General features: G+C 38.0%; 1 protein-coding gene across 2 annotated transcripts in view; it reads left to right on the top strand.

The window, feature by feature from the left end:
- Positions 1–18,997, top strand: part of MED13L (mediator complex subunit 13L) — a 307,761-nt gene that overhangs the window by 70,659 nt on the left and 218,105 nt on the right. The window lies entirely within an intron of this gene.

Below are 18,997 nucleotides of genomic sequence, written 5' to 3'. Positions count from 1 at the left end.
TCTAGGAGTAAGAGCGGGAGCCAAGTGTGGGGAATACAGTGAGTTGAAATGAAGTAGGAATAGGGGTAGAACAAAGGAAGACACATGATGGAGAGGAAGATAAGGAAGAGGTAGTGACTAGGGGAGCTTATAGTGGGGAATGAGGCAAGGCTCTGTATTAAAAGCCAGGGCAGTGGTCAGACACCTAGGTACATACTAGAGGCAAGGTAGTTGGTTAAAGTTTATAAGTTAGGAGTCAGAACATCTATTCCCTGAAAAAGAAGACTATCGTTTTGAGCCATTTGTAGCACCGCTCCTGAGACAGCAGTCTTTCCCAGGTGGGAAAGTTCTTCCCAGGTGGGAAGGTTCTTGCTAGGCAATAGCTACTCCCAGATGAGCCAACACAGAAAGCAGCAGTTCACTTTCCATGCTGAATCTGAATCTTTCCATGCATTCTGTGTTGGCTGTCATCCAGGAGTGAAGACAGTTGCTGACTCTTCAGCAGCTGGTCTAAATCACAAGGGCGTTTACGGTGTGTAAGTAAGGTTTTGGTAAGTTCTCTCTCAAAGTAGATTTCTAGATCACAGTCCAGAAAATCTGAATATGTTTGTATGCAGAAACTGTGAGGTAGGTTAACTTTGGAAGCAAATCACTAGATTATTGTGGGCTCGCACACGATTGACATTTGGAAGAGATGCATCTTGACATCTTCCAAAAGTCCCAGTTTTGTGAATACCATTATGACATAAAATTTTCCTTCGCAAAATATAATTTTTGCCCCGCTGGACCACTCACCAAAAATATTTTTGCAGATGGCTTTTTCTTGTTTCTGACTAAGCATATGGTCACTGGTTCCATTTATAAGTCAGAGTCATCCCCGATGACTTTCCTCCCTTGTCCTTTTGGCTAACACTAGTCATTCCTTAAACCTCTTCACTTTTACCACCAGCTGTAGCACTTGGCTGCTTTTTAATGTCCATATCTGTCAGAAGAAAAAGCTTTAAAACAATAGCTTCAGGGAAGTTACTGTGTTCTCAGGCAACTAGTAGAGAAGGATAAACAAAGACAACAAAATACACAAACCCACCTGTTGGGCTCATTTGCAAGTGAAGTGACTGCTTCCTTTCACTGGCCTGTGGCGGGGCCTCCTGCTCACATTCTAGCCTCTGCAAAGTTGCCTGGACTACATTTTCATGGTGGCCCTTTTCTGTACATCTGGAATGGTTGAAACTAAAAACTTTAAGTCGATCACTACCAAAGTTCTTCTGTATATTCTTCCTTTCATCTGTCAATTTTCTTTGAAAAAACTTAGAGTGGTGCCTGGGTGGCTCAGTCGGTTAAGTGTCTGACTTGGGCCCAGGTCCTGATCTCACAGTTCTGTGAGTAGAGCCTGGTGCCTGCTTGGGATTCTGTGTCTCCCTCTCTCGCTGCCCCTCCCCCGCTCGTGCTCTGTCTCTCTCTCAAAACTAAATAAACATTATAAAAAATTGTTTTTAAAAATTTAGAGCAATTTGTTTGTAAATTAATACTAACTTCACCAATAATTAGATTGTAGGGATGTTAGGATTCTAACCATATTAAAGTTCTTAAAAGAGGTGTAGAGAAATTAAACAGCATGTATTTCTATATCTGACTTTCTTGTTGGTTTTCTGGTAGGATTTCCTTTTAGAACCAAATGAAGATAACATTTTAGATGTTACCTTTGTTCAAGGTGTGCTTTTAATTCTGGGGATAAATGTAATGGTATAATTCTCTGACATCATGCTTATTTGGAAACATATGTTAGGTTCCTTTGGGTTCTTTTTTTATTTGGAAATTTCATCAGTTTGTAAATAACTACAGCTGTTGTCATGTGTTGGTGCAAACCTTCCATTATCTGTGTTTTCTGCTCCCATCATATACCACCATTAGTGAAGTTAGCCATGTGAATTTAATTTCCAGCTGTAGATGTAAGGAAGTGAGCATGGTTGTTTGGATCTATTGTTAAGGAAAGGCTAAATGCTTGTTAGGTTTTCTTACACACCTTTAAAAGTATTGTGAATTTCTTACGTTATTTGTCTTTGAGGATATGTAGATAAACCTTAGTACTACATTTGGAAACTATGGTTGTGTATATTCAATGCTTCAGCTGTAGGACTGAAAATTCTTCTTGATATAGAAGAATTTTGAAATTTACAGTGTTTATATTTTGTAGAATGAATTCTGTCAATTAGGAATTCTTTTCGTGGAATAAAATTAAGTTGTGTTCATGAAATATGGAATGAAGTACCAAGGCTATCTCTCTCTTCCCACTCCCCTTTTACCTGTTCCTGTCAGATACTTTATTTAATATATCTATAATTTTCAAGTTATAAAGTTTCTTTCAAAGTTTGGTTTTAAATGTCCTATACCATAATGCTAAATGTCTTTATTCTGTACTTATTGGCACTTGCATTTTAATCATCCATCCATCCATCCATCCATCCTTGTCTGTGTTGTTTTTGGAAGTTCCTGTGCTATAAAGATTTACAGTTTAGTGGGGTCCTTGTAATTATAATGCCAGGCTTTTGAATTTTTAACATTTTAAACTTATTTTTCTCAGTTCTGATTGAAAGGATGAGTTTCAATAAGAGGCTTAACATTTCATAAAGAAATGCATCTATGTTTTGGCCACTCTTTGAATTATATTGACACTTTTAATTAACTTTTACAGGTAGCACCATACCAGGATGACAAGTAATGTCAGGTATCTCTTACAGTATTAAATCGATGTAGCCTGTTAGTATATGTACTGCAAAGCAAGTTTCTATAAAATAAATTTCACTTTATTGTCCAATTCCATTTCATTTGATAGTCGTAAACTTACTGAATGTTAGAACTTTAAGGACTATTTATTTTTGCACATCATTTGCAAACGTGTATCAGCAGAACCTACTTGTAAAACCAAACCTTACATGGAATGCTTACATGTGTTAAAAACTTCAACGGAGTAAATTTTAAAGATCTCATTGGCTTTATTTAGTGAGCCATGAATCGGACAGCATCCCATCTAGCAGATAGAAAGGATCTTTGAAGAGCTGTACAAAATGGAAGACTTTGTAGGCAGGAGGTGAGACAAGGCAGTTATTCTAGCAAAGAGCTGATTGTTTCAGGGAAGTCATCTTTCTCTGGTGGATGGCAGAGGACTGTCAGGCAGAATACCTCATTAGTGGCGACCAGTAATTCCAGACTGACTGGTTGAGATTTCGTTCCTGGGAGAGGCTGAAATTACCCCTAAATTAGGAATTAAGCCTTGGTTAGGTGATGTGGGCTCAGCACAAGTGACTCCGTTTTAGGCCTGTTGTCTCTTTTCTTAACATGCGGTTTTACCTTACATGGAAAGCTAAAGCATACATAAAACAATAAAACTGCTGCTCTTCCTGCTTTGAAGGTGGTGTGAAGTTTGTCCTGAGACCTGTGAGGCACTTTCAAGAGCCTGACAGTTCAGAGGAATGTGGTTTGGAGCCACTCATTTGAGTCCAACCCTCCCCAATCCCACATCCCCCAACCCTTTTTGTCAGGTGAGTAGACGCAGACTACCTTTAGTCTGTAGATTTTTGTAGAAAACAGTCGTGAAATGTATCTGAAAAGTTTTAACAAAGCCCATTCCTCTGGGTCCAGGTACTTAGCAGTGGGCCTGCCAAGAACAGCAGTGCTTTTGTAAAACTTTGCAATTTCTTTCTTTCATCCTTTTGCAAGATGTTCATATATTTTGAAGAAATCTCCTGACTTTCCATTCACTCCCAAGTCTTTTGTGAGAAGGAATGTGAATTTTTCTTAAGCACTAAAATTGCCTTACTGAGGAGTGAATCTGTGGCAAGATACTGGCGATGAAGAACCCAGGAGGCTGTGTGATGGTGCGGGGTTGGTGGCTTTTTGGGGAAATTAGGGGTTCCTTGTGCCTCATGGCCTTGGGCTGTGTAGAGTGAGTCAGCCAAGCACAGAGAAGTGAAGTCACTTGCTCAGAGGCATACAGTTTGTTAGCGGCAGAGCCAGAAGTGCAGCCCGATCTCTAGTAAGACTGTGCTTTTCCCTTTTCCATTGTGCTCCTTGACCTCTGACTGTTGTCTGGATGGCCATAATACTTGAGAAAACACAGTGTTGTATTCCTCAAGTAGAGGGCATTTTATCCTTAAAGTCAGGACTTAGGTCCTGGAAATTGGTGTTTTTCTTTATCTTTTAAAAAATCTTAAGCTATGTAAAACGATTCTGCTTTGAACGAAGGGAACTGGTATCTGCCAAAATCACTATTGAGCTTCTCTAGTCATTTATTTTCTTGAAATTGAAATGAAACTTTCTGAACACAGCCTTACTGAATATGGATTTCAGAGCCATAATAATGCTTCTTGCCTCTGCAGATTTTGAATTGATCTGAGTTTGGCAGTGAATTATGTATGTGTTATTTCAGGAATTTTGCACATGCCCTGCTTTAAACCACTGATTATTTTTGTAAAATGCTGTTGTGTGGATTTGGCTCATTCCATTGACGCTGAACTCATCAGATGGCTATATTGTCTTCTAGGAATGTGACTTGAATTCATTAAATGACACAGGCAACAACATCTGTTTTATAAAGCTAGTTTAGTTCCCTAAAACTTAAAATTTTCAAATTTACAGCTTACAAATAGAATAAACCTTCCTTCTTTTATGCCGTAAAAAGATTTCCACAGAGTTTTGATGATGACTTATTTTAGCCTTATTCTTAACGTAATTCTTACAACTTATTTTCTTATTGTATTGTTCATTTTCAAGGAAAAGTAATATTAGGAATGTTGGAAACTTACAGTCTTAAATGAGTGGCTCTCAACTTTTTTAGGTCACCTTATCCGTTTGAGATTTGCAGAAAGCTTTGGATGGTCTAGAATAAGCACCTGTACATGTGCTTCTGAAACTGTGTACAGCTGTAGGGAGTTGGAGCTCTCTAGGGCAGATCCCCTCAAGTTCATTACCTCCTGGTTGATGTTGGTTGGTGTCTTGTGCTTCATATGTGTTACTAAGTATGTTAATAACGCTGGTGACTCTGCACCAAAGTTACCTTCTTTATGTACAGATTTTAGATTTATAGAATATTGGAATTGCTGTTAAAAAATATTTTATGATGTTGATCCATTTACGTATCATTTATATTTCTCTGTTGTATTGTCTATTTTTATGCTTTTCCTCTTCCTTGTGGTTTTTCCAGGGAAGGAAACCTATCCATCTCAAGGTTTCTTGATTTATTATCCCAGCACTGATTTGGATACATTTGATGAGCAAGGTTTATATGATAGATATATGGTATTAAAATAAAAATATGCTTGTCAGATTTCATCTTGGGAGGTTTGTTCCTTTATGCCTCCTGTGTATAACATTTCCAAGTGGTGTTTTCAATTTGGGATAGAATATGTTAGAGAAAATTGGGACTTAGGTAGAGGTAGATACTCTCCTATGATAAACCATAGGGCTTGTGTATCAAACCAGTGGATGTGCATTATTATGTGTAGCCGATCCAATACTCTTTCTTTTTTCTTTTTCTTGCAATGTTTTGTTTACTTTTGAGAGAGAGGGAGGGTGTGAGCGGGGCAGAGGCAGAGAGGAGGAGAGAGAATCCCAAGCAGGCTCTGCACTGTCAGCATGGAGCTTGATGGGGGGCTCGAATTCATGAACCGTGGGATCACGATCTGAGTTGAAGTTGGACACTCAACCAACTGAGCCACCCAGGTGCACCACTCTTTTTTTAAAACAACATTTTAAAAAGTTTTAAGAATTTATTTTGAGAGAGCAGTAGAGAGAGAGAACGTGCACAAGCGAGAGAGGGGAAGGGAGAGAGGGAGAGAGAATCCCAGTCTCCCGTCGATCATGACTTGGGCCGAAACCAAGAGTTGGACGCTTAACTGACTGAGCCGCCCAGGTGCCCCTGACCTGGTGCTCTTTGTAGGGGCCGTGTTCTGTGGCAGTGTGGAGTCTCACCAGCAGCTTCAAGGCAAGCACATGTATCTGCTAGCTAATTCTGAGGATGGCTGTTCTTTTGTAACATCTCTTCAAACTGGATTTTTATTTTAAACTCAGAGGATGGGTCCATTTACTTGCCAGCCCACCCCTTGAAATGATAATGGCAATAGCTATCATATCTGCTGTGTGACAAGAACTTTTATGATATTCTCTACCTCCAGCCCTTTATTTAAAAAACTTTAACTTCCTGACTACTACTCATTTCATCATCTATCTTTAATCATTAAACCAACTCAGATTTATTGATGGGAAATTGAGGTTCAGTGAGGGTGCTGCCTTTGAAGTGTGCTTAATAAGTATCACTTACGTTATCGTGGGCTTTATGTACCAGAACTGTTTGCTTGCTGTATTTCTTTTCCTCCCAGTGGGCTATAGATGTATTGAGGACAGTCTCCATACATAGTCCTAATACTAGTGATATAGTGCCTGCTAAGTTATTAAGCAATAGTTGAACAATTGCTGGTTGAATGAATTCCCATGAATTTTACAATTTAGACTCGATAAGCAAAATTATTTTTCTTCACCTGTTTCTCTCACCAAACTACAAATGGTGTTTTACTAATAAATGTGACAGTTTATTGTGAATGTAATTGATGTCTTCGTTTAGCATCATTTATACAGTATGTGATGAGAAAGGTGGCTAAAATGTATGAAATTGTTAACATTGTCAAAAGTACAAAAGTGCCTTGGAAATGTTGAATGGCTGCCATTGCTTTTTTTTCTGGTCTCAGAAGGAAATGAGACACTTAAAAAGGCAGAGGATTGTGTCACTTTATCAAACAATCTTACATTAGTAAGTGAATTTAATCACATATGATTCTTTAAATAGGGTGTTTAAAATGTTTTCTTCTCTTCTATTTGAACTATAACAAAGTAATTTGGCTTACTGCTGATTTAAATGATAGTACTTAGAAGACACAATCTGGGATAGAAAATGTTCGTATAGTCTTGAACCTTCTAAGGAAGGAATATAATTTTCTAATTAATGCCCTTTACTGTGTAAAGATAGTCGTTTTAGGTGATTAGCTTCCTAAATGTTGCAAGTATGATATGAGGGCAAATATATTTCCTTACTTTGGGGGATGTGGGCAAGGGTAGGATTTGATACTGGACTAAAATATTATTTTTCCTATTATATGTTACATGTTTGAATTAAAAAAAAAAAGCGTTTAGTGAGTATGAAGTTCCAGTCTTAAAATTTGATGACTGTTTAACCAAATGGGAGCTATTTTCTGAAAGTGCTTTAGGACAGTCAAGTGCTAGTGCTTTTACACGCTTATTCAAAGTACAAATTTAGGCGTTTGATGAAAGTATTTTCTGAGAGAGAATGCTTCAAAGTCAGATTAGCAGCTTCCGTAAGCCTCAAGGGTGACACAGTTTAAAGTTTCGTTCCTCTAGATAAGGGCTTAGCGTGTTCTGCAGATGCGGGTGTTTATTGTTCGAGGAAAAGCTGTTTGACATGAACATAAAGTGTGTGAAACCTGTGCCACTTTTATGTAAAGTCTTTTCTCCACTTTCTTAGATAGAGATGGCTAAGATTATGTTTTTGAAATCTAAAAATCAAAATTTGCTTCGAGGATAACACCTGTTTTTGTGGCGGGCTAGTGTTATATAAAATGGGTCTGCCCTCTCGTGTAAAAGCCCATAGAGAGCACATGGAAGAGACGAGGGCATAGATGGGACTGCACAGGGAAGGGAGTGGTTAGATGGCCAGTTTGGGAGGCTTAGAGCTTAGGGGAAGAGCAGCAGATCAGTAGATGATGGCTTCTTCTCTGAATGGATCAGACCTCTTTACAGGGTCCAAGTCAGTGTATCAAACTGTAGATACATAATTTTTGCTAGTTCCTAGGGGCAGAGAGGGTGGGAATAAGAACCTAAAGAGAGGTAGTAGGAGACCTTAACTTTGTGTAATTGTACTCAAAGTCTTATGTTTCTTAGAATCTGTGTCTTTATCTAAAGCTATGGCTGTAATTCATTTTACTAATTTTCTTAAAGCGTGTTCATGCATTCAGTTTTTATTATTCATCAGACAGTTTTTGCATGCTTATTATGTGGAGAGCTGTGATTGTAAGAGGCATTTCTTGAGGTCCTGCCTTTAAGGAGCTCTTAGTCTAGAGGAGGCGTTGGAGGCAGGATGACTGACACAAGTCTAGGTTAACTATCAAATTAAGTGATGACAATAACTAACATTCAGGATGTTTTCTGGTTGAAAGACTCTGGGCCCTCAGCTCCATGAGTGAGGTTGTCAGGCAAGTCTCAGTGTGCAGAGGCAGGCCTGTACTTCAATGTGGGCTCATAGGAGTGAAAGCAATTTATTCTACTTGGTTATGGATGGAAGCTTTGCACAAGTAGGTGGGACCTATTGCTTTTAAAGACTAGGATTTCAGGGGCACCTGGGTGGCTCAGTCGGTTGAGCGTCCGACTTCGCTCAGGTCACAATCTCACGGTCCGTGAGTTCGAGCCCCGCATCAGGCTCTGTGCCGACAGCTCAGAGCCTGGAGCCTGCTTCAGATTCTGTGTCTCCCTCTCTCTCTGGCCCTCCCCCCATTCATGCTCTGTCTCTCTCTGTCTCAAAAATAAATAAATGCTAAAAATTTTTTTTAAAAAGACTAGGATTTCACTAGGCGGGGAGGAAGGAGAAGCCACGCAAAGCTGACAACATAGCATAAAAGGCATGGTTTTTGTTTTTGAGTATATGACATACACAGGATACCTTGAATACTCTTGGGTTACTTGAACATTGAGTTTTAAGTCAAGGAGGGGAAGGAAAGACAGATTAAGGTTAAGGTCAGGCTGTGATGTAAGATTGTACATTTCAGGCCAAAGTCGGAGAAAAGATGAAATGGCCTAATTCTTTTTTTTTTTTTTTTTTTATGGTTTAGTTCTTTAATACTTTTTTTCTTTTCTTTTTGCATTCATTAAAGTTCTTGGATTCTTGGTGTGTGGAAGAAAAGTAACACATAACAACTCGTGTTTGGGTTATCTGTCAAACACTGTTGAGGGTATTTCGTATTGTTAATGAGTGTGTGATTTCATAGGCATTGTCCAAGTGTTCTCTTATGTAAAAATTTTCTATCAAAGTGATTGCTTTTATGTGAACTTGTTAATTGTTTTTTTGTTTTGTTTTGTTTTTTTGTTTTTTGGGTTTTTTTTGCTTTTTATAAAAGAGGATGGATTGCTGGGTGGCAAATGCCAATTTGAAATGTTATCTTCCTTTTATTAAAGAATCATAAAGTGTTGCTTTCTAATTTTTATGGTTTTAGCTAGCAGCTGGTGAATTAACTGCTTTTGAAGCAGTTGGAGCTCCCATTTTTATCCAAGAAGAACATCTTCCTGATGAAAATAGAGTAGTGGTTGTGCTAAATGACTGAAGAATGGACAAAGAGATAAAGCAGAGAACAGAGATAAGAGTTTCTTGTGGCCGCAAGCTAAAGGCCCACTGACATTTGCAGATAACTAAAAAGCACGTGGTGTGTTTCTCCTACCGTCAGATAGATGCTGCCTGAGCTGTACTCTAGCTATGAGGCCAGCCCCTCCGCGTCCGCGGGTAGGCTGCGTGTTGTTGGCCGCGTTGTCATCCACTAGAACTCCAGGCAAATTTATGGATCACCTGGGTGGAGATTTGGACTGAAGTAGAGTGAATATGCTGTTTATCACCAGCAAAGAATATACTTTGTCTTGCAGGGTTGCTGAACTGATGTTCTGTTTATAGTTTGTGTTTCCGATTTGTGTGGTTACTTTTTATTTATTTTTTATTATTTATTTATTTATTTATTTTTTAAATGTTTATTTATTTTTGAGACAGAGACAGAGCATGAACGGGGGAGGGTCAGAGAAACAGACACAGAATCTGAAACAGGCTACAGGCTACAGGCTATAGGCTCTGAGCTGTTAGCTCAGAGCCCGGCGTGGGCCTCGAACTCACGGACCGCGAGATCATGACCTGAGCCAAAGTCAGATGCTTAACCAACTGAGCCACCCAAGCGCCCCTGTGTGGTTACTTTTTAAACTGTGCTGTATCTTTGAAAGACTCCTAAAGATATATATTCTCATCAAAATAAATGATTATTTTGTAATAATCATTATAAATAAAATACAGTTGTTTGAAGCCAGGTCTGCGTAAACTAAAATTAATGCCCTTTGATTAATTTAGTATTTCCACTACAACACAGAAAACTTTAACCAGTTGTGTATCTTGACCAGTTCAGATAAAATCATGGATTCTTCAGCCATATAGTTAGCTGAACTACCAAAAAGAGACTTAAACTTCATAGTGTAGATGTAGCCTCCCTTGTCAGCATTATTCCTTTTCTGACTACTTATTTTAAATTTAGAGAGAAGAGTTAATAGGCGTTTTTGATTGAGTAATTTGTTATAGCACTAGTTTGGCTTTTGGTTTATATATGTGATGTAAGTTAACCAGAAATTGAATTCTTTGTTGGGAATTCTATTACTCAGTCCTGCAGTCTACTCTTCTGGTAGTCTTCTGCCCCAGTCCCAAGTTTTTACCACAGTTTTGAAAAGAAAAGCACTCTCATCTCATGCCTCATTTCTCTGGGCATAGAAACTGAATTTCAAGGACTGTTGAGTTGCAGCCGAAGACTGGGCCAGTTAGACTGTTTTGTTAATTGCACCTTATTTATTGGCCCTCCATGTCAGCTTTGCTCTGTGGAACCACCTGGAAGATCTCTGTGGTGTTCTGGGGTAGCATGGGAGTTATACAAAAAAACAAAAACAAAACTTTCAAAATATAATTTAAAAATTAGGTTAAATGAATTAACATTTTTTTCCTTGCCACTTGAAAGTTAGATTATATGTTACTTTACAGTGTCCCCTTTATGTAAATTTGTTAACATTACTTCATCTATCTGGGTAATACGTGATTCAGTCGTATTCTCTTTTCTGATGTAAGGCCAGTCTCTTGCGATTGCTTTACTTGTTCTGGAACTGCGGTTAAATACATTTTGGAGCCTCTTTATCTGTCCTTTATATGTGTATTTTTAAAAAATTCTTTACCTCTGCCACATCCTAGTTAAATTCATTATTCTAGTTCCTTAATTCCTTTTCAGTTTTTCCCATTTAAACTTCACCCCTTCTATTGAATTTTCAATTTTAGTGCTTGTTTTAAATTTCAAAAATTTATTTTCAAGCTTTCTAAATTGATTTTCTCATTTCTACCTAATCTGGTTTCACTTTTGCTTGTTTCATGGTTTTTATCCTTTTATAAAAGAAATTTAATAACTTTTCTTATGTTTGTTTATCTTTTAGGAACTATTAAACATACTATTTGCACGCATCTTCCAGACTTTTCTGATTCTATTTTGTTTGGAGGGATTGCATATTTTGGTTGCTGTATTTGTAGACTTACTAGTTTTCTTCACATGTTGTGGTACAACCTGACTGTCAAGTCCCCCCGCCCCCCACAGCCCCTTCTTATCGGTGGTTTTGCAGGTGTTCTTAAGTGGCTCTCCTGACTGGGTCCCCCCTTCCAAAAACGAGATCTTAGATTGGCAGGTTGGAGCACCTGCCCCTCTATGATACTGGGTGTGTCTTTGTACTCTTGGCTAGGCGACTGAGTGGTGTGGCTTAGGCCCTAGTGTTATGTCGTGTGTAGTCTAACTTTTCTAGGTGCTCCACTTAAAAGCCGCACTTCCCATGCACACAGCTTACTTACCCTCCGGGTAGCTGTTAGCAGCAGTTCTTTTTCAGCCCAGTTTTGACTCTAGGCTCTCATCCTGGGTGGGCCTTTTTCATTCCCGTTCTTACAGGGTCTGAAGTCTAGGCCTCCCTGCTACCCTTCTAAAATCAGACCGTAGCAGGTTCACAGCTCCAGCCCCTCTTATTGTTGTGTGTTTCTGTTTGGTGGAGGTGTTTGTCTTTTTTTTTTTTTTTTTTTTTAAGTGTAACCATGCCTTTTATTTTTAAATTAAAAAAAAATTTTTTTTAAGCTATGCCTTTTAAATTTCTCTTTCTGTATTTTATCTATGATTGTTGTGTTTATGGAACAAGGTGGGTGTTCAAAACAATTTTTGATGTCATCTTGACTGGAAGTGCTGAGTTTTATCTTTAATTATGAGTAAATTAATTAAAAAATTAGAATGGTTCTAGTTTATTATATTCCCAGTCATATTTTAACATTCCTGATTTATTTAAAAAACAATCTTCTTATAACATGTAAATTTTTGTCCTTGTGCAGTTCAGCCAAAATTTACTTTGTGGGCTTTATATTTTTGAAGTACTTTTCAATTTATTGAAAGTGAATTTGATCAGATGGGTTGAAGATTTACAGATGAAGTAGTCTTAAATGGAATTATTTTTACTATCCCTCTAATGATTAGGAATCATCTTGTACTTACAGAAAAATAGGGGTGTTGGACAGACAGGGTTTTCTTCTCTCTTTCCCTTCCTTAATTTCCTTCCCCCTCCCTTCTTTTGTCATTTACAACTCTCTTTGTAAAAAAATGGAGTGTAGAAAAGATTCTGCTTTAGTATTCTTATTTTGGTTCTGGTTATTTGAAATCTTCTAAGTTGTTGGAAGGTTAGAAAGTTAATACGAGCTTTTTAATAATGAAATTGAACTATGGTAGTGTCTGTTTGCTAATTACTTAAATCATCTTTAAGCTTTGAATAGCTTCTCATTTGAGCGCACTATTATAGGTTTGTTTTTGTTTTGGTTTGGTTTTTTTAAATGAGATACTTGTCACGTTACCATTTTCCTTATGAATTGTATTTCTCCTTTGGACTTAGAGGCACTTTCTGATTGTTACTTCCACTGTTCCCATGATGATTTCCTTCTCCTGAGGAGTAGGCTGTGGTTTTCATTTTTCATTTCTTTGTACCTTTTTCTTTCATTTTGGACACTCTGGTTATAAGGTATTAGGAATTCTGCAGTTGTGAGGATGAGCTGTTCTTTTTTTTGAGATTTCTAATTTAACTTCGAATCATCTTGACTAGATTTGATAATGTATTTATTTATTTATTTTTTTTAATTTTTTTTTTTTCAACGTTTATTTTATTTTTGGGACAGAGAGAGACAGAGCATGAACGGGGGAGGGGCAGAGAGAGAGGGAGACACAGAATCGGAAACAGGCTCCAGGCTCCGAGCCATCAGCCCAGAGCCTGACGCGGGGCTCGAACTCACGGACCGCGAGATCGTGACCTGGCTGAAGTCGGACGCTTAACCGACTGCGCCACCCAGGTGCCCCTGATAATGTATTTAGATATACTGCTTGAGAATTTTTTGAAGAAGTATTGAAAAATAATTAGCTCACATTTCAAGTTATTCTAAAACAATAAATTAATATGTAGGCCTATTTTTATTTTTTTTAAATGTTTAATTTTGAGAGAGAGTGCACATGAGCATGGGGGGTGGGGAGGAGCAAAGAGGGGGAGACAAGGAGAATCCCAAGCAGGCTCTGCATGATCAGCTCAGAGGCCATCGTGGGGCTTGATCTCACCAACCCTGAGATCATGACCTGAGCCAAAACTAAGAGTCAAACGCTTGCTCACACAATTGAGTCACCCCAGGCGCCCCTGTAGGCTTATTTTTAATTGGTATTTGTGCTTACATAAATTTGAAGCCTTATGTTTTTAGGTTCTAAGACAAAGCACTGTGGGAGACAAACCATAAGAGACTCCTAAATACAGAGAACAAACTGAGGGTTGCTGGAGGGGAGGTGAGGGAGGGCTTTTTTTTTTTTTTTTTTTTTAAATTTTTTTTTTTCAACGTTTATTTATTTTGGGGACAGAGAGAGACAGAGCATGAACGGGGGAGGGACAGAGAGAGGGAGACACAGAATCGGAAACAGGCTCCAGGCTCTGAGCCATCAGCCCAGAGCCTGACGCGGGGCTCGAACTCCCGGACCGCGAGATCGTGACCTGGCTGAAGTCGGACGCTTAACCGACTGCGCCACCCAGGCGCCCCGAGGGAGGGCTTTTAAAGGGGTGAGGCAGTAAGGGGGGCACTTGTTGGGGTGAGCACTGGGTGTTCTGTGTAAGTGATGAATCACTGAATTCTATTCCTGAAAAAAAAAAATATATATATATTTTGATTAAAAAAGAAAAAAAAGATAAAGCACTGTGACCAGAAAACTTTTACTCCATTGAAAAAAGGCTTCTGATTGTTTAAAAAATAAATTAGTTTAAAAACTATTTTAACGTTAGAATATAGAAATAAGAGTTAGTTTTTCTTATTCCTATTACTTGTCACAGGCTTAGAAATTGGGGAATCTTGAACTATCCAGTTTCCCGAGTGGGTTTGTAATATAAGTTTAATACTTTGGTGTATTCATGTCCTAGATACATCTGATATAATTAAGGAAGAACAGTCCTGCATTCCTAGGAAAAGTCCTATGAGGTCATATGTAATAAAACCTTTTATTATTGTCAACTTCTAGTTTTCCCTTTTTAAATATGTTTAAGTGAGATTAATTTCTAATTTCTGTTTCTGTTAGTGTCAGTTTTATTTTTGCATTTGATTTCTGTTTACTTATTCTTTGGCTTATTTTCCTTTAGATTAAGCAGGTGGAAATCCTTATTTCATTTATTTTTAAATTATTTGTTTAATTTTATTTTTTGAGAGAGAGAGAGAGCGAGCGAGCGAGCAAGCAAGTGGGGGAGAGGGGCAGAGAGACAGGAAGGGAGAGAATCATGAGCAGGCTCCACACTCAGTGTGGAGCCCAAGGTGGGGCTCGATCTTACAACTGTGAGATTATGACCTGAGCTGAAATCAAGAGTTAGAAACTTAACACTGAGCCACCCAGGCATCCCTTGTTTATTTCTAAAGCAAAAATAACTAAATATATATTTTAGACAGTTAAGTTTTCTCCAGCTATGCTAGCAATTTTCAAATTTTGGTACACTTGTTTTAAAAAGTATTTTATTATGTTCTGTCATTTGGGAAGCAAGTATGCCTGACTACTAAGGTCACTGAAAGGACAATGCAGAAGGGACTCCTCCTACGAAGGCAACAGCCACAACTTTTCCATAGCCCTGTAAATTTACTATTATTTTTGCCTTCTTTCATGAATTGTATTACTGAGTATTAGACCTTAAAAAAAAAATTACCTTGGGGGGGCGCCTGGGTGGCTCAGTCGGTTAAGTGTCCAACTTCGGCTCAGGTCATGATCTCACACTCCGTGAGTTCGAGCCCCGCGTGAGGCTCTGTGCTGACAGCTCAGAGCCTGGAGCCCACTTCAGATCCTGTGTCTCCCCCTCTCTCTGCCCCTCCCCTGCTCATGCTCTGTGTCTCTCTGTCTCAAAACTAAATAAAAACATTTAAACAAAAATTTAAAAAAAATTACCTTCGGGCGCCTGGGTGACTCAGTTGGTTAAACATCTGACTCTTGATTTCGGCTCAGGCCCTGATCTCACAGTTGGTGAGGTCTGCGCTGTCAGTGCAGAACCTGCTTGAGATTCTCTCTCTCCGTCTCTCTGCGCTTTCCCGACACACACACATACTGTGTTTCTCAAGAATACATATTACCTTACTTGTTTTTCTGCTTTTGTAGCATTTGAATATTGACTGTTTCAGCATTCCTATTTTAACTACTTTTTCTATTTCTTGCCATTATTAACAAATGGAATGAATATCATCTTAGGATAAAAATTATTAATACTTGGGGTATATTCTTCTCTCCTTTATCTTCTCCTTGAAAATCCCTTGGTGATTTGAAGTAATTGGACTTTTAAATTTTGATGCTGTAGTGCATTTAACTTAAACCTAACATATCTTTGCCCTTAAAACAATCAGTTTTAATTTTGAGAGTTAAAAACAGGTGCATGTTTAAATTCAGAGTTTGATAAGTGTTTTGCCAATGGATCCTTGTTACTAACAGCACTGCAGTTTTTAAACATTAGATAAATAGTGATTAGAGATAGGATTTTGTGTGAGGTAGTTGATGGGAAATGACTGAACTAAGCTGTGATTTTCAAGGTAGCAGCAGAAACATCCAGGATAGGAAAGTCTGTCATTGTTTTCATTGACAAGGTCAAATTGTGTTGTTTTCACGTGTTTAAACAGTACAGTATATCACAGTTTACTCTGAAACTAAAACAAGTGAACTTTTAAAAATGTGGAATGCAAAGGAGTCCTTATACTTCGTTTTGATGAGTTGACTTAACAAAAAGTATCAGATTGTTTGACAGGTTGGCCAAATGATCATGTTTTGGATTGTTTCCTGGAAAAAAAAAAAAAAAAAGACTTGAGGCTTTTTATGTAAAGCATATGTTGAATAGTAAAGAGGAATGTACTTTTATTCAGATTTGATGTAGTAATTTTTTTTGTATTCACAAACTTCATACTTAACAAAAACAATTAAAAACTATTTCACGGCGATACTTCATGAGTTCTCTTTGCAAATTGTGACAGACTTAAGCCCCCAAATTAAATCCTATGCATGATAAGAGCTCTCAAAAATAGTAATGGGGAAGTTACCTCAACATGATAAAGAACATCTACAGAAACCTACACCTCACATTATATTGAATAACGGAAGACTGAATTACTTTCTCACTAAGATCAGGAACAAGGCAAGGATGCCTGCTTTTACCATTCTTATTCAGTGCAATGTTGATGTTCTAGCCAATGCAGTAAGAAAGAAAAAAAAATAAAAGGCATACAGATCAGAAAGAAAGAAACGGCTGTCCCCATTTGCAGATAAAATCCCAAGGAATGCAAACACACCACCCAAAAAAACCCCACTAAGTCTAGAACCAGTAAGTGAAGTCCGTAAGGTCACAGGATATAAGCTGTACAAACAAAAATCATTTGTTTCTATATATTAGTGATGAATCTGTGGACAATGAAATTGATAATACAATACCATTTATAATTACTCAAAAAATACCTAGGTGTAGGAGTGCCTGGGTGGCTCAGTCATTTTGAGCATCCAACTCTTGATTTTGGCTCAGGTCATGATCCCAGGGTCCTGAGATCCAGCCCTCCGTTGGGTCCCATGCTGAGTGTGGAGGAAGATCTTCGTGATCTAGGACTGAGTTAAGACTTCTTAGACCTGAAACCAAAACAGGAGGAATTGATAAATTTATTACCAACATTAAAAACGTGTACTCTGCAAAAACCCCATTTAAGAGGATGGAAAGAAAAACTGAAGTGGAAGAAAGTACTTGTAAACCCTGTGTGTGATGAAGAGATAGTATCTAAAAAATGTAAAGATTTCTCAAAGCTCAGTAGTAAAAATCTAAATAGTCCAACTAGAAAATGGGCAAATGACCCCTGGGCCGGGCGACTCAGTCGATTAAGCGTTTGGCTCTTAGGTCATGATCTCACAGTTCCTGAGTTCGAGCTCCACATCAGACTTCACACTCAGAGTGAGGGGGCCTGCTTGGGATTCCCTCTCTCCGCTCTCTCTGCCCCTCCCCCCACTCATTCTCTCTCTCAAAATAAATAACACTTAAAAAATGGCCAAAGGACATGAAGAGACAAATACATGAGGCAAATATGCATATTAAAAGATATTTAACATTATTAGCCCATTAGGAAAATGCAAATTAATTAATTATAACCAGTTATTAACTACATACCTGTCAAGATGGCTCAAATAAACAGTGACAACACCAAATGTGTTGTAAAGAGAAGAGGTGGAGAGTCAGGATCAATTATGTGTTGCTAGCAGGGCTAGCAATAAACAGTTTGGCAGGCAGTTTAAAAAACAACTAACCATGCAGCTACCTACCATGCAGCTCTCCATGCCCTCCTGGGCATGGATCCTAGATCTATAAACACATATATTCACACAGAAACCCGTATACCAGTGTTTGTGGCATCTTTATTAATAAAAGCCCCACATTAGAAACAACACAAATGTCCTTCAACATGTGGAAAGTTAAAACTGTAATAAAGTCATACAGTGGAATCCTTACTGGTTAATAAAAAGGACACACAACAGCCTGGTTGCATCTCCAGTGAATTATATTGAGTGAAAAGGTGAATCCCAAAAGTTATGTACTGTAGGAGTCCATTTATACAACATTCTTAAAATGACTTAATTATAGACATACAGAACAGATTAGTGGTTGCCAGGAATTCAGGTGGGGAGGGTAAGGGAAGTTAATATGGCTCTTAAAAAGGGGTCATCAGGGATCTTTGTGATGATGGCAGTGTTTTCTGTCCTGGGAGATACAAGACATTCTCTTAAGATAGTTATGCAAGCAGTTAGCACTGGGGGGCACTGGATAAAGGGTGCAGGAGATATTTCAGTATTACTTCTTATGACTGTGTATGAATATACAATTATCTCAAAATAAAATGCTTAATTACAAAATATAAGTGAATTATTTTTCCTTTCACTAGATAAGGAAAAATAACTCATGTATATTCTGTTTTACTTTTTGGCATCTGTATAGTTTGCTGGCTATATAAAATGTGAATCCCAATCAATATCTATTTCCATGACTGTTCCTATCCTTTTAGAGGTGTTGAAACTTGATCTTTGAACAACATACCCTTTAATCTGGACACAGATTATTTTTCCCCTTTATGACTTGAAAACTTAGCTATCCTCAGACTCCTCAGAAAACATGGCTTTAGAAATGTGCTTCTTGGTCATAATATAATTAATATCTCCCTTCATGTTTAGTTTAGTCCCTTCCAGACTAATAGCAGCTGTGATATGACAACGATTGTTTTACTTTGTTAATTATATTATGTATAATGTAATACTGGTGAGGAGTTACTGATGTTAATACAGATTACTGTAGTCCTGAAAACCAGGAAAAAATCCAGTGAATGAGAAAAGTGACACTATTGTTGGCATTCTAAAATTCTGCAGGGATTTCCATTGTAGTTAAAATTAACCCCATCTTCTTGCTGTGTTCGAGAGGCTTTTCATTGATTTCTGTTAAGAGGAAAAGCCTTTTTTAACTTAAAAAAGAAAAAGAAAAAAAGCTGTACTCTCCAGGCCCTATGGATTATTAAGATCTTTTAGTAGGCACTTGCTCTCTCTGGGAAAGAGCTGTTAAAGTCAGAAGGAACTCTTGGTATTTGATTAAA

Source organism: Puma concolor, chromosome D3, assembly GCF_028749965.1.
Source record: "Puma concolor isolate L17-30 chromosome D3, mPumCon1.1.hap2, whole genome shotgun sequence".
Taxonomy (NCBI): domain Eukaryota; kingdom Metazoa; phylum Chordata; class Mammalia; order Carnivora; family Felidae; genus Puma; species Puma concolor.
Note: the sequence above shows the minus strand (reverse complement) of the source record. Positions and strands in the feature narration are given on the sequence as shown.